At 48.9% G+C, this 17563-nt stretch overlaps 1 protein-coding gene across 11 annotated transcripts in view; it reads left to right on the forward strand.

Moving 5' to 3' along the window:
• The first annotated feature begins 1521 nt into the window (after nt 1-1521).
• Nucleotides 1522-17563, forward strand: part of LOC309361785 (5-hydroxytryptamine receptor 2A-like) — a 239788-nt gene continuing 223746 nt past the window's right edge. For all 11 annotated transcript variants that reach the window (XM_081896974.1, XM_081896976.1, XM_081896979.1 and 8 more), the window contains exon 1: nt 1522-2444. The gene's annotated coding sequence lies outside the window, so the exon portion shown is untranslated. The remainder of the gene's footprint in view (nt 2445-17563) is intronic.

The raw sequence follows: 17563 nt of genomic DNA on the forward strand, positions 1-17563 counted from the left end.
AATGCAAAGTATATTCCCATGGCAGAGACCCATTCACCGAGCTGGAAAAGGTCATTGGAACAAAACTGAAATGTCTTTAATTATGACCCTAGTGGCCCCTTCCAACTCTACAATTCTATGATTTCCAGAAAGTGCAGATAGTGGCACTTGTCACTTTTCAACAGGAATGCTATTCCACAGAACAGGAGCAGCCACACTGAAAACCCTGCTCTGAGTTACTGTGGGTGGACCTTTTATGAGCAAAGCATATCCTCTGCCACTGAGCTACAGAAACATAAGGAGATCACCAAGGATAGCACACAATATCAATCTCACACCAGTTACACTGAAGATCCACCACTGCCAGGAAGTATTAGCTTTTCACAAGAAAGACGGGGATAATTTATTAGATCATAAAGGCAGCAAACAAGCTCTTCTCAACTGTAAATTATTTACCAATAAAGATATTAAGTTATTACAGGCCCTTAAATAATTGAATCAAGTGTCAGTAAATAATTTAAAAAACTGAGAGTGGAGCAGAAATGGTTACTGAGGCTGCCACAAGGAAGGAGCAGTTTGAGAAACCGCAGAGACTGGGGCCCATTCCTAAGGACATAAGAAGAGCCTGGTTTCTGGGTCAGGTCAAGGCCCATCTAGTCCAGCATTCAGTTCTCACAATGGACAGCCAGGTGCCCTCTTGGGAAGCCGGCAAGCAGGAGCTGAGCACACCAGCAACTCTTCTCACTTGCAACTCCCAACAACTTGGAATGGGGTACTGTTAAAAGAACAGGCAAGCAGAGGTGCCAACTTGGGCCCCAGACTGTGGGTGCCCAGTGGTGCATGTGACATGACATAGTGACATCACATTGCAACGTGACATGACATGACATCATGCTGCTTGATATCCACCCACCACCACCGCTTTCCAGTGCCACTGCAGCGACTGGGCTAGGGCCTCCATCTCTGCCATGGGGCCTCTGTTGTAGGAGAGTTGGAGGTAAGGCAGTGGGTGGTAGCAGTGGAGGCCGGGCACCCACAGTGAAAAAATTGTGGATGTCAAAGCACCCAGGGCCCCCTGGAGTTGCTGCCTGTGCGGGCGGGTTCCTCTGATCATCCCTGGTTCCTCTGATCATGCACAGTTGTTTGTCTGTTGGTTGCAGCTTGGTGGTAGAGCATCTGTTTTGCACACAGAAGGTCCATGGTTCAAACCTTCTCATCTCTGGGTAGGGGTTGGAGTGGGAAGATCCTTGCCTGAAAACTTGGGGAGCAGCTGCCAGTCAGTGTAAACAGTACAGAACTAGATGATGGTGCAGTGGTTTGACTTGGTAGAAGTCAGCTGGGCTTGTGATTTTAACCAGTGCCTGACAGACAGAAGTGCCGAGAAATGCTGTGATGATGGGGAAGCTGCACATTGTGATATTCCACCAGCCTTGAAAACTTACCAATGAAAAGCATAGCTAGAAAGGGAGGAGTAACCTTTTATCTTCTTGTCCACAGTGTTGGCAGATTTAAAAAGTGGGCCCTGCAGCTGTGCTTTTAATGGCCATGTGGCATACAGCTTCAGCTGCCGACCTCTATCCATCCAGCTGCTCTTAAAGGGAAAGGAACAGCGTGGGGTGGGACTTCTGGTCAGTTGGCAACCGCACCTACAGAGGGCAGGCGCGCCCCTAGGAGACGCTGTCCTCTGCACATCAACAGGTGGCCCCTTTCCCTCCTGTCAATTCACCTGTTGCACCTTTATGCGGTACAATAGCGGGACCACAACGGTACAATGACTGCCTTCCTTAAGGAGGGGGGGGGGTTTCCTCTGGGGCCCTGAAGGCCGCAGCTTTCTCGCTCTGTCCTTGGAGAGAGGCGGCACCGTTTGCAGGCTTCTTGGGGCAGGCGCTTTGGTGGCCCAGGCTCCTTTAAGAGCAGCAGCAGCACTAAGACGTCGGGGTCTTTCGTTCTCCTCTCCCCTCCCTCCCCGTCACCCACAGAGGCGTGCAGCGGCAGCGGATCCGATTAGCGGGGAGGACAGGCGGCGGCGGCGGGATGGCGGACGGTAGGCGGTGCTGGCGGCTGGCTGAGTTGCGGTGGCTGCTCCTGCTACGCCGGCTCCTTCTCTTGGGAAGCGGCGCTGGGGTGTAACAGTAGCCTTGACCAACAGCCTAGCCTTGCAGCGGCCGGCGGAGGCGCTGCTCCTGCCGCCGCGAAGCCGCCCCGCGCCTCTGGAGATGCCCCTGCAGCGGAGGCGCCCTCGACGCCGCCAGGGTTGATTGAGCGAGCGAGCGCGCGCCGGGACCGGCGGCGGCGGCGGCGGCCACTAACTGGAAGGAGGCTGGCAGCCTGAGCCCGGGCGTCGCCGCACAGCAATGGCAAGCAGACCCGCGCGAAGGGGAGCGGGGATCCAGACGAGGAGGAATAGCAGCAGCAGCAGCAGCTCCGGGCGGCGCTCGCTCGCGGCCGGACACCGCGCCTGCCAGGTAGGCTGCCCCTAGCGAAGCGCGCGCCTCTCACAGCCTGCGTCTCCGAAAGGCTTGCCCCTTGCTCTCCCTGCTGCTTTTAGTCTGCCTCTCCGGCCGCGGGGAAGGGGGAGCGAGAGGGCAAATTTCTCTCGGGACGGCTCAGCCAGGACGTGGCTTATGTTTTATATCTCGTAGGCCCTTTTCACCCAGAGGCAGTCACGCTTTGGGGGAGGCAGGGACCCGCTGCGAAGAGATTTTTTTTGGCCACGATCCCGTGCACGCTTTTTACTTGGCGAGGAAGCGTGCGCGGGATTTGCGCGCTGGATGAAAGGCGGCGATTCCCCTCCCTTCCTGTGCTGGGGATGCGCTAGGATAGAGGAGCCGACGGGACATCAGACTATAAAACCCGCGTAGGATAGCGCTGCAAACCAGGTTGGGTTCTCGGTGGTGATGTGCCTTTGTAACGCTCTCCTCGCCTTGTGAAGTTACGCTTCATTGCCTCCGGAGGGTATCGCTCAGAGGCTGTCGTCCTTCCTGCCCCCTTTACAAACGAGTCTGTAGCTCTGCACGTTATCCTGGGTAGCATTCTTCTCTCCGGGAAAATTGGACAAGGTCACGTCACCTGTGGGTGCTGGGGTGGGCCATGGGGTGCGCGGCGCGAGGGGCGGCCACAGGAGCTGTTCCTTGCAGCGCATCGCCTGCTGACCCTGTGGGGTACGATCCACCCGGAGAAGCCCACCTGCGCTAGACCCGTCGCAGTGAACGGGGGCTGATGCGCAAGAGTGCGGGGGCGTGCGGAGGAGAGCGCTGGGGCTTCCGCAGGAGGGTTAAGCGCCCACCGTCTCTGCAGACCTGTGGCTCTTCTCCTGTTGTTGACATCCAAAGGAATCCCACTGCCCAGATCTACCAAAGAGTTACCGCGTCAGCTGATTCCTCGGAAAGTAAATCCTTTCCTCTCCAAGAAGCCTTGCCTAGGTTTCCCAGGCATCCAGGCACCCCATGAAAAGAGAGGGAGCAGGGAGAGTGCTTGACAACATCCTGGTGCCGCACCTTAGGACTAACGTAACCTAACTCACAGGGTTGTTGCTGGGATTAAATGGGGAGCGATGAGAACAGCATATACAGGACTGGGGCAGTAGACCCGGGAGTTAGCTGGGTTGTCAATGAAATCTTGTGTCTTTGCCTCGGCCGCCTGGCGGAGCTAAGATCGCTTTGTGGTTTTGAGTATTTGCAACTTTTTAAACGCTTAAGGCCCTACCTTCCTCCAGCAAGCGTGTACCTGAGTGCTGCCTGTGTTCGTGTGTATGTGTTCAAGGCAAAAGCACTGCAGGCCAAAACTGCTATTTAATTAAAGGCTTTTTCTTTTAAACCCACTTTTCGACCTCCTCCCGGGACCTGCAAACGAGTTTTGAGCGCAACAACAGTAAAAACATCTTTGACGCCGAAGCAATAACATAGAAGCAGCCCTCAGCGAGCCTCTGACCCCTGGCCAGCCTCGAGGGGCGTTTTCACAGAGACGGATGGTCTTTCGCCGATGTTGGCGGTGCTGAGACAGAGTGCAATGCTCGGAAAGGCTTCCGTGGGGCAGGTGCCTAGGTGCCCAGCAGCATGCACACAAAAGAAGCTGCTTTATGGAGTCAGGCTGATCGGTTTGTTAATCCAGGACAGGCAAGAGCTCTGCAAGGTTTTAGGCAGAGGGGGGGGGCGGGTTTTTCCCCCAGCTGCCCAATATCCTCCCCCGGGCAATGCTGCCCGCGAGTGGCAGGGGGAGAGTTGCATCGAGGACTTTATGCATCCACAGAAGTTGCTCTGCTACAGAGCAACAATCTCTTCCGACCCCTGTTTTCTTCCCTCCCCCACAAAACCTGCCTTTTCTCTTGGAAGCGCCTTCCTTGTGCACCTAAGAACAACAGCCTGGGAATCAGCCAGGGCACATTCTGCCCTGCTGCCATGCACCTATGGAGCGCAGCAGCATTCCTGGTGCTTCCTCGGTGGTGCCAACTGCGGAGCTTAACCCAGAGGGCCGTGCGCAGTTTGGCAACAGTGAAGAACACCAAGAGCGCCTAGAAGTAGATTAGGACTAGCTGTTCTCCCCGGTTGACTCGCAGGTATGGAGCAGCAGCAGCAGCAGGGGACCACGGAACAGCAACATCTCTGATTTTCCAATAGAACGTTGACCCTGTGTTGATCTCGGTTACTAAGCGATGCAAGCGACTTATTTTCTTTAATTGGGTTGGGAGTTAGAACTGGTGTCGGAATGTGCGAGCCTCTGCTGGCACGTTACTACTTGAATCGGTACTGGAACGGATTCAGTTTCTGTGTGGCTGGTGCTTTTCCCCTTCTCTCGGAGGGGAGCTGAACGTTTAGAATAGCTGAACGTTTAGAATCCAGTTTAGTTGTTGCTGAGTGACCACAGGCGTAGAGTGATTTTTCTAACTGCCGGGGGGAACGCCACAATGGAACTCTTCCTCCCAGGCAGAAATGGAGAGAGCTTTTTGTCATTTGCCATCCTTCATCTCTCTCTCTTGCCATCCTTCATCTCTCTCTCTCTCTCTCTCTCTCTCTCTCTCTCTCTCTCTCTCTCTCTCTCTCTCTCTCTCTCTCTGTCTCTTCAAGGGATAAGTGCAGAATTGTTTTCAGTGAAGGGCATATGTTGAGGGGTGGAATAAGCATGTTTTCTCAAATACTGAAACAGGGTGGGTGCTTCAGGCAGGCAGTAGCTGACACACTGGTGATGTGGAAGAAATAATTATAACAGGGATGTGTAAAGGGTGTGAGTATACACGTGCTTGGCTTCTGATGGCTGCACACACTCCATGCATTTAAAGCTACCCCCCCAATCCTGAGAATTGTAGTTTAGCTCTCACAGCACTGCGACTCCCAGCACCTTTAACAAACTGCACTTCCCAGGATTCTTTATAAGGTGGAGAAATGTGCTTTAAATGTTTGGTGTGTACACAGAACAAGACACGCAATTTCTCATCTTTCAGTGGCAAAGCCTACTATCTGGGAGAGAGCATAAGAATCTGCCTTAGCATGCAGCTCTCAGACAACCCATTTGTTGAACATTTATCCCAATACATTTGTGGGGAGATTAGACTATTTAATGAGCATTCCTTCTTATTTGTTTGTGGGATACATCAGATGACATTGTGTCAAAGCAAATGTTAACCCACACTTTCTAGTGCAGTTCCCCATCACTTTCCTTACTGCAAAAAGTTGAGTCTTCTGGAGAAGCGGGTTTGCTGTGCAAGACCTTCTAAGCATTGCACAACATGAAACTTGCAGTATGTGATTGAATCCACCAGAAAATAGAGACAGTTTGCTTGTGCACTGAATCAGACCACTTGCCCATCTTCAGGCACTCATGTGGGGGACCTTCCAAGCATCATAGTTTCTTATGGTGAACTTTGAATTGAAATTGCACGCTAGCCAAGAGCTCATTGGGTGCCCTTAAGCACTTCTTCCAGCCTCAGTCTCCAGTATAGGGGAAATTATTCTGTTCTGTGTGACAGCAATGTCACCTTCTTTCTTAGAACTAGTTCAGTGGGTCTCTGGCTGCCATTTGTTCTAGTGCCACCTACTGTTGGACTCCATACCATGCTGCCCTACCAGGGCAACTGATGCTTCTGTTTTATAAACTGGGTTAGGGGGATTATTCAGATAAGGTTGACAAAGGGCTCTGAATGCTGGAGGAAAAGCTCAACAGTGTGACGCGGCAACTAAAAAAGCCAATGCAATTCTGGGCTGCATCAATAGGAGTATAGCATCTAGATCAAGGGAAGTAATAGTGCCACTGTATTCTGCTCCGGTCAGACCTCACCTGGAGTACTGCGTCCAGTTCTGGGCACCACAGTTCAAGAAGGACACTGACAAACTGGAACGTGTCCAGAGGAGGGCAACCAAAATGGTCAAAGGCCTGGAAACGATGCCTTATGAGGAACGGCTAAGGGAGCTGGGCATGTTTATCCTGGAGAAGAGGAGGTTAAGGGGTGATATGATAGCCATGTTCAAATATATAAAAGGATGTCACATAGAGGAGGGAGAAAGGTTGTTTTCTGCTGCTCCAGAGAAGCGGACACGGAGCAATGTAGCCAAACTACAAGAAAGAAGATTCCACCTAAACATTAGGAAGAACTTCCTGACAGTAAGAGCTGTTGGACAGTAGAATTAGCTGCCAAGGAGTGTGGTGGAGTCTCCTTCTTTGGAGGTCTTTAAGCAGAGGCTTGACAACCATATGTCAGGAGTGCTCTGATGGTGTTTCCTGCTTGGCAGGGGGTTGGACTCGATGGCCCTTGTGGTCTCTTCCAACTCTACGATTCTATGATTCTATGATTTACTGGGAATATCCCTTATATCAGGGATAGGAAACCTGTGGTCCTCTACATGTTGGTCTCCAACCTGCCTTAGCCTTAATAGTGAAAGGGCGATGGGAGTTGTAGTGCAACAACTGGAGGATTGCGGGGTCCCCAAACCCTGCTATAATAATAATAATAATAATAATAATAATAATAATAATAATAATAATAATAATTTATTTATACTGCACCCATCTGGCTGAATTTCCCCAGCCACTCTGGACGGCTATATATAATCATTGCCCTTCAGGAACTTCATCAACAAGCAGAAAGGATCCACTGCTTTTGCAACCCCTCTCCTTTCTTCCAAGAAGAGTTTCTCCCAGCTCTCTTCTTTGGACACAGCTCTGGGACACGGTAAATGAAAGTATACCGTCTCTGAATGTGAAAGCTCTGTTTAGTTATCATGGCTAATTGATATGCCTATCTAAAGAAATCAGCCTAAGCTTCTACCCATCACTATACTTTGTTTCAGTGAGTTCCACAAGCTAAGGACATGCACTGAGAATGAGTGTTTCCTTACTGTTCTGAACCTACTGCCAATCAGCTTGATGTCCTGCTTTCCCCAATTGATGTGTCTCTATTAGGACTATGGAAGAAATCTGATTCAGCCTGCATTTGAAGCTGAATCTTACGAAATGATCACTTAACCAATACATAGCCATCCTTTGAAATCCACAGTTATCTAAATTCTGGAAACAGTTCTCTGACTAAACGTTTACAAAAACGCATAGATTAGGGAAAGTGTGCATAAAATGCTGATACTGGTGAAAATAACATACTTGAATTCATTATACTGGGGGAGATGGCTGGCAAAAATGTCTATATTAGTCAAACTGCATACAAAATGGGTTTTATTAGGAGAAATTCACACTCCAATTCATTAGTTTTTTAAAATGCAGATTGCTGCAGAAATGTGTGGAACTGAATTTAAGATTGGAAAAATGAGAAACTGAGAGAACTAAAACCAACAAATTATTCTGTCCCGAGACAGAACTGTGAGGAGCTGTGTTGTGAGAAGCTGGAGCTGTAATACCCCTCTCTCATGTAACCCTGGGGCTGAAGGTGTGTGTTGTTGTCCAAAATGCCTGGAGGGCAGCAGGTTAAGGAAGCCTGGCTTGTTCCAAGACAAGGAAAAAGGAAAGGAAGAAAATGAGGATGGAGAGAGGGAGGGGCCAGGTCCCTTGCAAATGACGAGGCAATGGGAATGTTGCTCTAATGAACCTCAACACCTGAGATGTGTGTTTTCATGGCCCACACTGTTCCTGTGAATGTAATTAGTTGCAGCTGTTTTTAATACTGAGTTTTAAATTGCTGCAGCCTACCCAGGGACCTGCTGGTGGAGGATGTTGGGTTACAGAGGGCTGACCTAGGCTTTGTATACACTCCTGCAGCCACTGCATTCCCACCACTGGTTTGCACACACACCACTAGCCACAACCCATATTTATCCTGCAGCTTCTTGAGAAATACTGTGTTTTGATGTGGTTTCCTCCCAAACCATGTTCGATCTGAATTGAAAACGTAAGCCATGTAGAATCATAAAGTTGGAAGGAAAAACAAGGGTCATCTAGCCCAGCCCTGCAATGAAGGAATCTTTTGCCCAACGTGGGGCACAACCCATGACCCTGAGACCAAACATCTCATGCTCTCTACAGACTAAGCTATTTCCAAAGGCATCTATGCCCCCTCTCAGCCTACAGAGGGTGACTTGGAAACAGTGTGTGTGTTGGGTGGAGAGGGGGAGGGAGGGAGGAAGAGCAATGACCGCACTGCATTTTAAGATGGCAAGGTGTTCACAGCTTCAGTTCTTCATTCACATGGGGTTTCTCTAGCAATGGGAAAGTGTGGGTCTTTAGGTGAATGCAGGCAGCAATCAAAGTTTGGTATGTAGGAGAGGCAAGAGAGGTCCAGGGTTCTTGAAGCACAATCTGGGGAATAAAGAGCCCTGACCGCCTATCTGGCAGTGGTTGCAACAGCAGATTGTAACCTCATATTCTCCTGTTGAATGCCTCACGGGTGATCTGCAGCTGGTAAGATGATACAGACATATCGTTTATGGGTATCTTTATATCTTCTTATAAAAAAAGCCCACCCCTGTGAGCAATGGGAATCTGCTCACATTTGCTCCCTGGAGCTGGTGCACACAACATAGGAAATGAAATCGCTCACCAATTAACTTCCAGCAGAATTTTGCATGTGTGTCTGTCTTGGGGATGAGGCAAGTATCAGAGGAAGGCAGCTAAATGCTTTCTATGAATCCGGAGCCTGTAGCCTGTAGCCATCTTTTGGGACGTGTGTCTGCATTGGTGTTAAAAGGGGCAGCTGGAATAGGCTTAGCAGAGACTGTAAATAAACGAATAAACAAAACACATGTTCACAGCACAGGTGACAACAGCAAGCCCTTTTCTGGAGAAATACTTGACTTTGTTTACACTGGAGCAGGAGTCCTTTCCTTGTTTTGCTTACCAGTGGAAGGTAATTGAGGGAATGTTCTCTTGTTACTCACAAGAATGGAGTCTGACTTGGAAGGTGAATTTAAAGGACAGCACTGGTGAAACACATGTAGTTGCAAATGGGAAGAAAGTAGTCACTGAAATTGCTTTCCTACAGGGCCAGAGCCTGATAATGATTCATCATTAAGGCAATCGGAGTCAAAATGGAGTGGCCAAGATTTAATCAGCTGGAAAAAAAGTAGAGAGAAAAGCCTATTCAGAGCAGATTGAGACTGTGCATGCGTGAGCTTGGACTGATGCAATGAAGGGGCAAAATTGGCAGTGTAGGGTGTTCTGTTAACCTCCCTGATATAATGGCAGCTGCTACTGTCTGTTTTCCTAAGATGGCAAGTGGCTTATTTGGCTGTTAATGAAGGGCTCACAAATCCCTGCCCCAGCATTTTGGCCATTGGCATGCCTGGAAGGCTGTGGCTTATACACTGCAGAGTTTGGATGGCACATGCACACAAGTGCCCAGCAGTGCTTTTTGTGGTGGTGTCATTCTGATGGAATGAGCTGCACCACCACGGTTGCTTTGGCTCAATGTGGCATGGCTTGGAAAGGTGCATTCCATTTGGGAGCCTGTGCTATGACTCCTGTTTATGCAAGAATGGCTGAGGGATTCCTTTTGTTGCATGCCTGAGAGAAGAGCCATAGCTTGACAGGCGTTGCCTTGCATGCAGAAGGTCCCTGTTTTGGCCCACAGCCTTTCTAAGGATAACTGGGAGCAGGGCTTGGAACGATCCATGCATGACAGGACAGCTGACTTCCCCAAGGGTCTTCCTACTGGACTGAATTACCTGTTGGAGCTCTTTGGTATGCAGAGTAAGCAGTGTCTGGCTTGTGAATTTTGATTACATTAGAGAATAAACTTGTTGAAATCACAGAAAAACAGATGCTTGTAGAGTAAGAAAATAATACAGGAGTTTATTGCAGAAAATATATCTTAGATAAAAAAGGTTTTTGGTTCTAAGCTAACTAACTAATCTAGAGAAGACATACGCAGACATGCCTGCTTCTATGTTCTCAGAGGATAGATTTAAGATGATCTCTCATTTTGAAGCACAGGAGAGAAATGTGAGGAGGAGGAAGTTGTAGACAGGATGCAACCCAAGACATATCTGTCTAAACATCAAAGAGATAGGGAGGCAAGCTAAGGGGTCAAAGATACAGGGATAGTCTGGGAATCTGGAGGTTGCTTACTCTTTCCTGCATTAAACCCTAACCCTATCTGCAAGCTGAGTTGTACAAAAACTTCAAATACAATGTAGAAAAGGGGATAAAGAACACAACAGAAGAAGGGAAAGAAATTGGAGCACCAGGGGCAAGAATTCAAGGTGGAATAATTTTTCCATTCAAGGAAATGCAAGATATGTCATTTCCACAACAGCTGAGAAATTGGAGACTGATTCTAAGCATGCTTACTTGGGAGTAAGTCCCAAGTGGGTGTGCAGAGGATTGCAGTTGGCACCGAGCCTTAACACAAAAATCACACTCCTTTTCTTTGTGTGAGATATGTGAGCTGTTGACCAAATCAGTTACACTACGTACCTTTTCCATTGCCCCTTATCAGCCACTCAGTCAGCTTCATCTGGAATCGATGACTGCTTAAGAAGCCTATAGAGTGTACCTCGGGTTAAGAACTTAATTCGTTCTGGAGGTCTGTTCTTAACCTGAAGCACCACTTTAGCTAATGGGGCCCCCTCCTGCTGCTGCCACGCCACTGCCGCACGATTTCTGTTCTCATCCTGAGGCAAAGTTCTTAACCCGAGGTACTATTTCTGGGTTAGCGGAGTCTGTAACCTGAAGCCTCTGTAACCTGAGGTACCACTGTAATTACCTGGGTCTAACTGCTTTGGTCTTTCTGAAATACTGGCAGTGAATGGGCTTCTTCTTCCCTGCCCTGCTTGCAAAGTCTAATTGGGGATTTGCATTGAGATTCTGGAGTTCGGGGGTGTGTGTGTCAATGCAGGGACCCCTTTGCTGAGATGCAGCAGGCAGGTGTTGTGTGTCACATGTTCCACACTGTTGCCAGCCTACCACTAGCTGAATGCACAATGCATCCTATGCCACCAATGAAATTGGTACCTTGGGTTAACAACTTAATTTGTTCTGGCGGTCCATTCTTAACCTGAAACTGTTCTTAACCTGAAGCACCACTTTAGCTAATGGGGCCTCCCGCAGCTGCTGCGCCGCTGCTGCACGATTTCTGTTCTCATCCTGAAGCAAAGTTCTTAACCTGAAGCACTATTTCTGGGTTAGCAGAGTCTGTAACCTGAAGCATCTGTAACCCGAGGTACCACTGTAAATGTTAACTATAATTGAAGCTGACATGCCTGGCAGCTGATCACTTACTTAAACCTTGGTTTAGCAAAACATGGAATAGTTAAAGCACCAGCAGGAGCAGGTGAGCCTTGATTGTGGTTTCGATATTTTGCTGCTCTTCACTTTGGGCTCTGTGGATTTTGGGTGGTGGGGGTACTTAGCCATAGTCAGGGAAGAGGTTTGTGTTTGCACTCATGGACAGGGTGGCCCTTCTGGGTTCCATCCAGTGGAGACTGTTAACTGGAGCCATACCCCTTGCTTCATGCTGCAGCACTAAGAATGGTTCCCTCTCTGGCTGTATCTTTATTCAGCCTGACTTTGGAAGGAGGAAGGGCTGCCTTGCTTCACTTTGCAGTGTCTTGGCAGGGTGCGCCTGCAATCTTTCTTTCTTGCACTTTAGCTTCCTCCCTCCCAAAGCAGGTGCAGGGCTAGCAAAGCACAGCTTGCCTGCAGGTAGAACATGGCTGAGTTGCAGCGGCCAAGGAGGCAGCATCACTCTGCAGTGCTCATGAAGGCAGGTTGTGCAACGTTGGATGGCTTGGTATGGCTTTGCTTTTGCTTCTGGAGGGGATGTTGGGCCCAGATTCCACCCCCACCCACCAGCTCTGTGTGTGTGTGTGGCAACTTTCCCAAGGGGCTGGATCAAGAGGGCTGTTTTCTTTTCTGTCTCCTCACCTGTTAAACAGTTCCTCCAGGAGAAATCTTCCCTCTGCCCTGGTCTCTCTCCCTTCTGCACCCTGACAGCAGTGGTGGAGCTCCATGCTACAGCAGGGGGGGGGGGTTAGAGAGCAGGCGGGGGCAGACTGGAGTGTGTCCCAGGGGGTGGCGCGCCACCTGCAGGGGCGTGACGTGCATCCTGGGGGCATGGCGCACTGCCTGTGGGGGTGTGGCACCCAGCACCGGGGGGGGGGGCAGCTGCGATGGTACCCCACCGGGATCGTGGTGCTGGGGACAGTGCGCTCCCCCCGCCCCCTCTTCCTCTGCCAGTGTCTGACAGAGCACGCTGCAGAGAACACTGCCTTCAGGAAGAGCACCATTGCAGATCTGCTGGAAGAAGGAACATAGAAGCTGCCTCATTACTGAATCAGACTCTCAGTCCATTAGTTCAGTATTGTCCACACTGACTGGCAGCTGCCTTCCAGGGTTTCAAACAGCGGTCTTCCCTAGCCCTACCTGTGGGTGCCAGGATTGAACCTGGGGATCTTCTACTTGCAAAGCTGGCGCTCTCCTACCGAGCTGTAGTCCATTTCCATTAAAGAAAGGAAAGCAGGATTCTAGTTCTCTTGATTTGAAAGAACAATTTGGTTTTAAATAGGAACATTGGAGGCTGCCTTATACTGAGACAGTAGCAATATTGCTATAGGACAGGCATATACAAACTCGGCCCTCCAGCTGTTTTGGGGCTACAACTCCCATGATCCCTAGCTAACAGGACCAGTGGTCAGGGATGATGGGAGTTGTAGTCCCAAAACATCCAGAGAGCTGAGTTTGCCTTTGTCTGCTATAGGAGAAGAATCAGTTCAGTGGGTGGAGGATGAGACTGAGCTTTTATAAAGCTATACGTGGAGTGGAGAGAGAGGTTTCCCTCCCTCTATAGCAATACTAAAACTCTGAGTTGCCCAGTGGAATCAATCAGTAATAGATCAGGACAGACAAAAAGAAAGTAATTATACCTTGCATAGAGAATGCATCGGGGAAGGGAGCAGAGCACATGCTTTGCATGCAAAAGAGTCAATCCCTGGCACCTGCAGGCAGGACTGAAAAAGACTCTGGTATGGCAGACTGGAGAGCTGAGGCTACAGTGTCAACAGATGGACCGATGCTTTAGATTGTTCTGCAGTGCTTCCCCAATGTTACCACATATGGCTATCCTGCCAGCACTTTAGAGAGTCTGCTTGCATAGCAGATCCTCTTAATCCCCACTCACAGGCTCCTGCAACTAGAGTTGTCCCAATACATTTTCCTGTAGGAGGTCCCACCCTCCTTGGAGATACAGAGAACCGAACCTGGGTCCTTCTATATGCCACCGAGGTATCACCCTTCTCCAAGGTTTGGCCAAAAGACCAAGCCCCTAGTGTTGTTGCGCCCTGATTTTCAGGGTAGCACATTTTGCCTCTGCAGCCTGCTGGTAGTCACAGGAACCCTGACAGCAGTGGCTGCCTGTGAGCTCTGCCTCATCCGTGTGCCCCTGGGCATGGAATGAGTAGGCATATAGCATCACACTATTTTTTTGGATCCTAACCAGCATGTTCTGGGGTTTTGGAAACATACTTCTTGCTCTGATCACCTACCTAGCATGAGGCTGGCACTTGTGTGAAGGGCATTCTCTATATGCAGTGGATGAAACTGGCACTGCATGGTTGCTGGTGCATTTATGCATTCACAAGCACCAGCGAAAGACCTGGATATTTGTCAAGGCTTTGTGTAGATTTGAGTGAGAGTGTTCATGTTTACTTTAGTTGACTGGTTGCGATCATCTGCCTTCTGACTTGGACTCAGGTGATTCATCTGGATTTGCTTAAATTAACGAAGAGTGGGTAAGGAATGTTCTAAGCGAAATAAAAATAGAAATGTCACACACCCTATTCCAGGGGCAGAAGTTTGCTGGAGAGGCAGTTGAATGTCAGTGATGGGAATGCATTCTCCACTGACCATTCTATTAGAGGGAGGGAGGCTGGGCTGTGTGGTGTGCCTAATCCTCTGGTCCTTCTTTGCTCAGCACTTGTACAATGCCTGGACAAATAAATAAAGGCAAAATTCATTGTGTAAGCAGAGCAAAGCCAATGCATGCGCATCAGTTCCTGCTGGAGTGCCCAGCCATGCCCTGGTTGCAGGGGATTTCCCCAAATGTGCTGTCTGTGATGGGGGGGGGCAGAGGCTGTTTAGGGCTTTAAAGGTCAGCACCAACACTTTGAATTATGCTCGGAAATGTACTGGGAGCCAGTGTAGGTCTTTCAGGGCTACTGTCATATGGTCTCGGCGGCTGCTCACAGTCACCAGTCTAGCTGCTGCATTCTGGATTAGTTGTAGTTTCTGGGTCACTTTCAAAGGTAGCCCCACATAGAGCGCATTGCAGTTGTCCAAACGAGAAATAACTAGAGCATGTACCACTCTGGCGAGACAGTCTGCAGGCAGGTAGGGTCTCAGCCTGCATACCAGGTGGAGCTGGTAGAAAGCTGCCCTGGACACAGAATTGACCTGCACCTCCATGGACAGCTGTAAGTCCAGAATGACGCACAGGCTGCGCACCTGGTCCTTCAGGGACACCGTTACCCCATTCCGGACCAGGGAGTCCTCCACACCCGCCTGCTTCCTATCCCTCCAAAACAGTACTTCTGTCTTGTCAGGATTCAACCTCAATCTGTTAGCTGCCATCCATCCTCCAACCGCCTCCAGACACTCACACAGGACCGTCACCGTCTTCACTGGTTCTGATTTGAAAGAGAGGTAGAGCTGGGTATCATCCGCATACTGATGAACACCCAGCCCAACCCCCCTGATGATCTCCCAGGGGTTGCGTGTAGATGTTGAAAAGCATGGGGGACAGAACCCTGAGGCACCCCACAGGTGAGAGCCCAGGGGTCTGAACATTCATCCCCTACCACCACTTTCTGAACACGGCCCAGGAGGAAGGAGTGGAACCACCATATAACAGTGCCCCCAGCTCCCAGCCCCTCTAGAGGGTCCAGAAGGATGTTCTGGTCAATGGTGTCAAAAGCTGCTGAGAGATCCAGCAGAACTAGGAAACAGCTCTCACTTTTGTCCCTAGCCTGCTGGAGATCATTGACCAGTGCGACCAAGGCAGTTTCAGTCCCATGATGAGGCCTGAATCCTGACTGGAAGGGATCCAAATGGTCTGCTTCTTCCAGGCGTGCCTGGAGTTGTTCAGCAACCACCTGCTCAATCACCTTGCCTAAAAATGGTAGATTTGAGGCTGGACAATAGTTGGCCGTATTGGCAGCATCTAAAGAGGTGATATGATAGCCAGCTCCAAATGCTTGAAGGGCTGTCCCATGGAAGTTGGAGCAAGCTTGTTTTCTGCTGCTCCAGAGGGTGGGACCTGATTCTGACTAAACACCAGGAAGTACTTTTTGACAGCGGAACAGACTAACTCATAAGTTGGTGGACTTCATTGGAGGTTTTCAAACAGAGGTTGGATGGCCATCTATCAGGGAGCTCCCTTAGGGTCCCTTGTAACTCTGCAATTTCTTCATTCTATGCAGTTTTTAAGGATTGAATGAAGAAGACATCAGCCTAGATCCCTGCTTGATGCCCCAAATGAGTGGTACAGTTGTTTATTCATTTTATTTTCTTGCCATTGATAGCATCTCTGACAATAGCATCAGAATATATTTAGCTGTCCTTACAGTCCTGAAGTTCAGTGGACTTCTTTTCCGCAAGTTAGCTTTGATCTTTGAGGCAGGGTTTTTTTCTCTTATGAGTTTGTTGCATAAGGGCTCCTGGATCATTTTTTAAAATAGCTTAAGGATATTAGCATCCCATACACATCTCTGAAGGAGATGGGTATGACTCACAGTGCCATAAATTCTGTTGTGGTCGTCAGCACGCATCCTGAGGAAATTATACAAAATTACAGATTTATTTTCAGGATTCTATTATTTTCATGGACAGATTTCAAAGCCAGCTGATGCATTCTGGATGGCTAGATGGCTTCTTGTTGACCGGCTGGACAGCTTCAAATTAGGTCCCTCAGATCTAATTATAGCCCCCACAGCACTGGAAACGCAGAGTTTGGTACTTGCTGTCTGTTGGTTTCTGTGGCTTTTATGAGCAATTCCAAAATAATTAGAGTTGATATGTAGACTCTGAAATTGTCGCATCCCAATCACTGCATCATTTCAGAGCTGTAGGTTGCAGATCATATAATGATACCACAATTTCTCCACTTAAGCTCCTTAGTAACCCTTAAGACTCTAACGTCATGTTATGCTTACCCTGTTTGTCCTGCCAGGGAATTTCATGCGGTGCAGTACTTACCCAGGCTTGATTTTCTTTGGAAGGTCACTGGAGTCTTAAAAACTTAAGGTCCTGCTGGATCAGGCCAATAGCTCCTATAGCTAAGCGTCCTGTTCTCACAGTGACCAGCGAGATGCTGCAATGGGAACCCTGCAAACAGGACATGAGCACAACAGCTGTCTCCCCTGTTGTGGTTTCCATCAACTGGAATTCAGAAGCATTACTGCCTCTGCCTTTGGAGGCAGAGCGTAGCCATCATGGCAAGCAGCCACTGATAGCCTTGTCCTTCATTAATATTACAAATGCTTTTTGTAATATTTGAGTTTAGTAATTGGACTTTCTCCAGTAAGGAAAAAGGTGCAGAAACGCAGAGGAATGTGTGGGATTACTATTACTTGATGTGGTGGTGTGTAAGCTTCCTCACAAACAAATCAGTGGACAGTTTATAACCTCCCTGCAACCTTTTTGCAAACAAATCAGAATGAATGTTCAGTAAACAGGCCACTTGGGTGTGGTAATGTCTGAATGTTAAATTATGGGTGCACACAGTTTGTCTAAGGCACCTGCAGTCTACCATTTGTTTCTGTAGTTGTTCTGGTCACATTAATTCTCTCCTGTCAAACTCCCAAGCTTATAACAATAATCTTACAAGTGTGTGGGCAATGCTTAATGAATCATAGAAAGATAAGAGTTGGAAGAAAACTTGTCTAAACCAACCCTCTGCTTGATGCAGGAAATCCAGACAGTAAGAGCATCCCCAGAACACTGCTGTCAAACATAGCCTCTGCTTGAAGACCAGGGAGAGTCCACCACTCCTCTGGGCTGTTGGTTCCATCAGTTTCAGTCTAATTCATTGGTTCTTTGGGGAATGGCTGCAGCTCAGTGGTAGAGCACCTGCTTTGCATGCAGAATGTTCCAGGTTTGATCCCCAGCATCTCCAGGTAGAGCTGGGAAAGAATCCCTGTCTAAAATCCAGGAGACC

The sequence above is a fragment of the Podarcis melisellensis genome, assembly GCF_964234715.1.
Source record: "Podarcis melisellensis genome assembly, chromosome: Z".
NCBI classification, from domain to species: Eukaryota; Metazoa; Chordata; class Lepidosauria; order Squamata; family Lacertidae; genus Podarcis; species Podarcis melisellensis.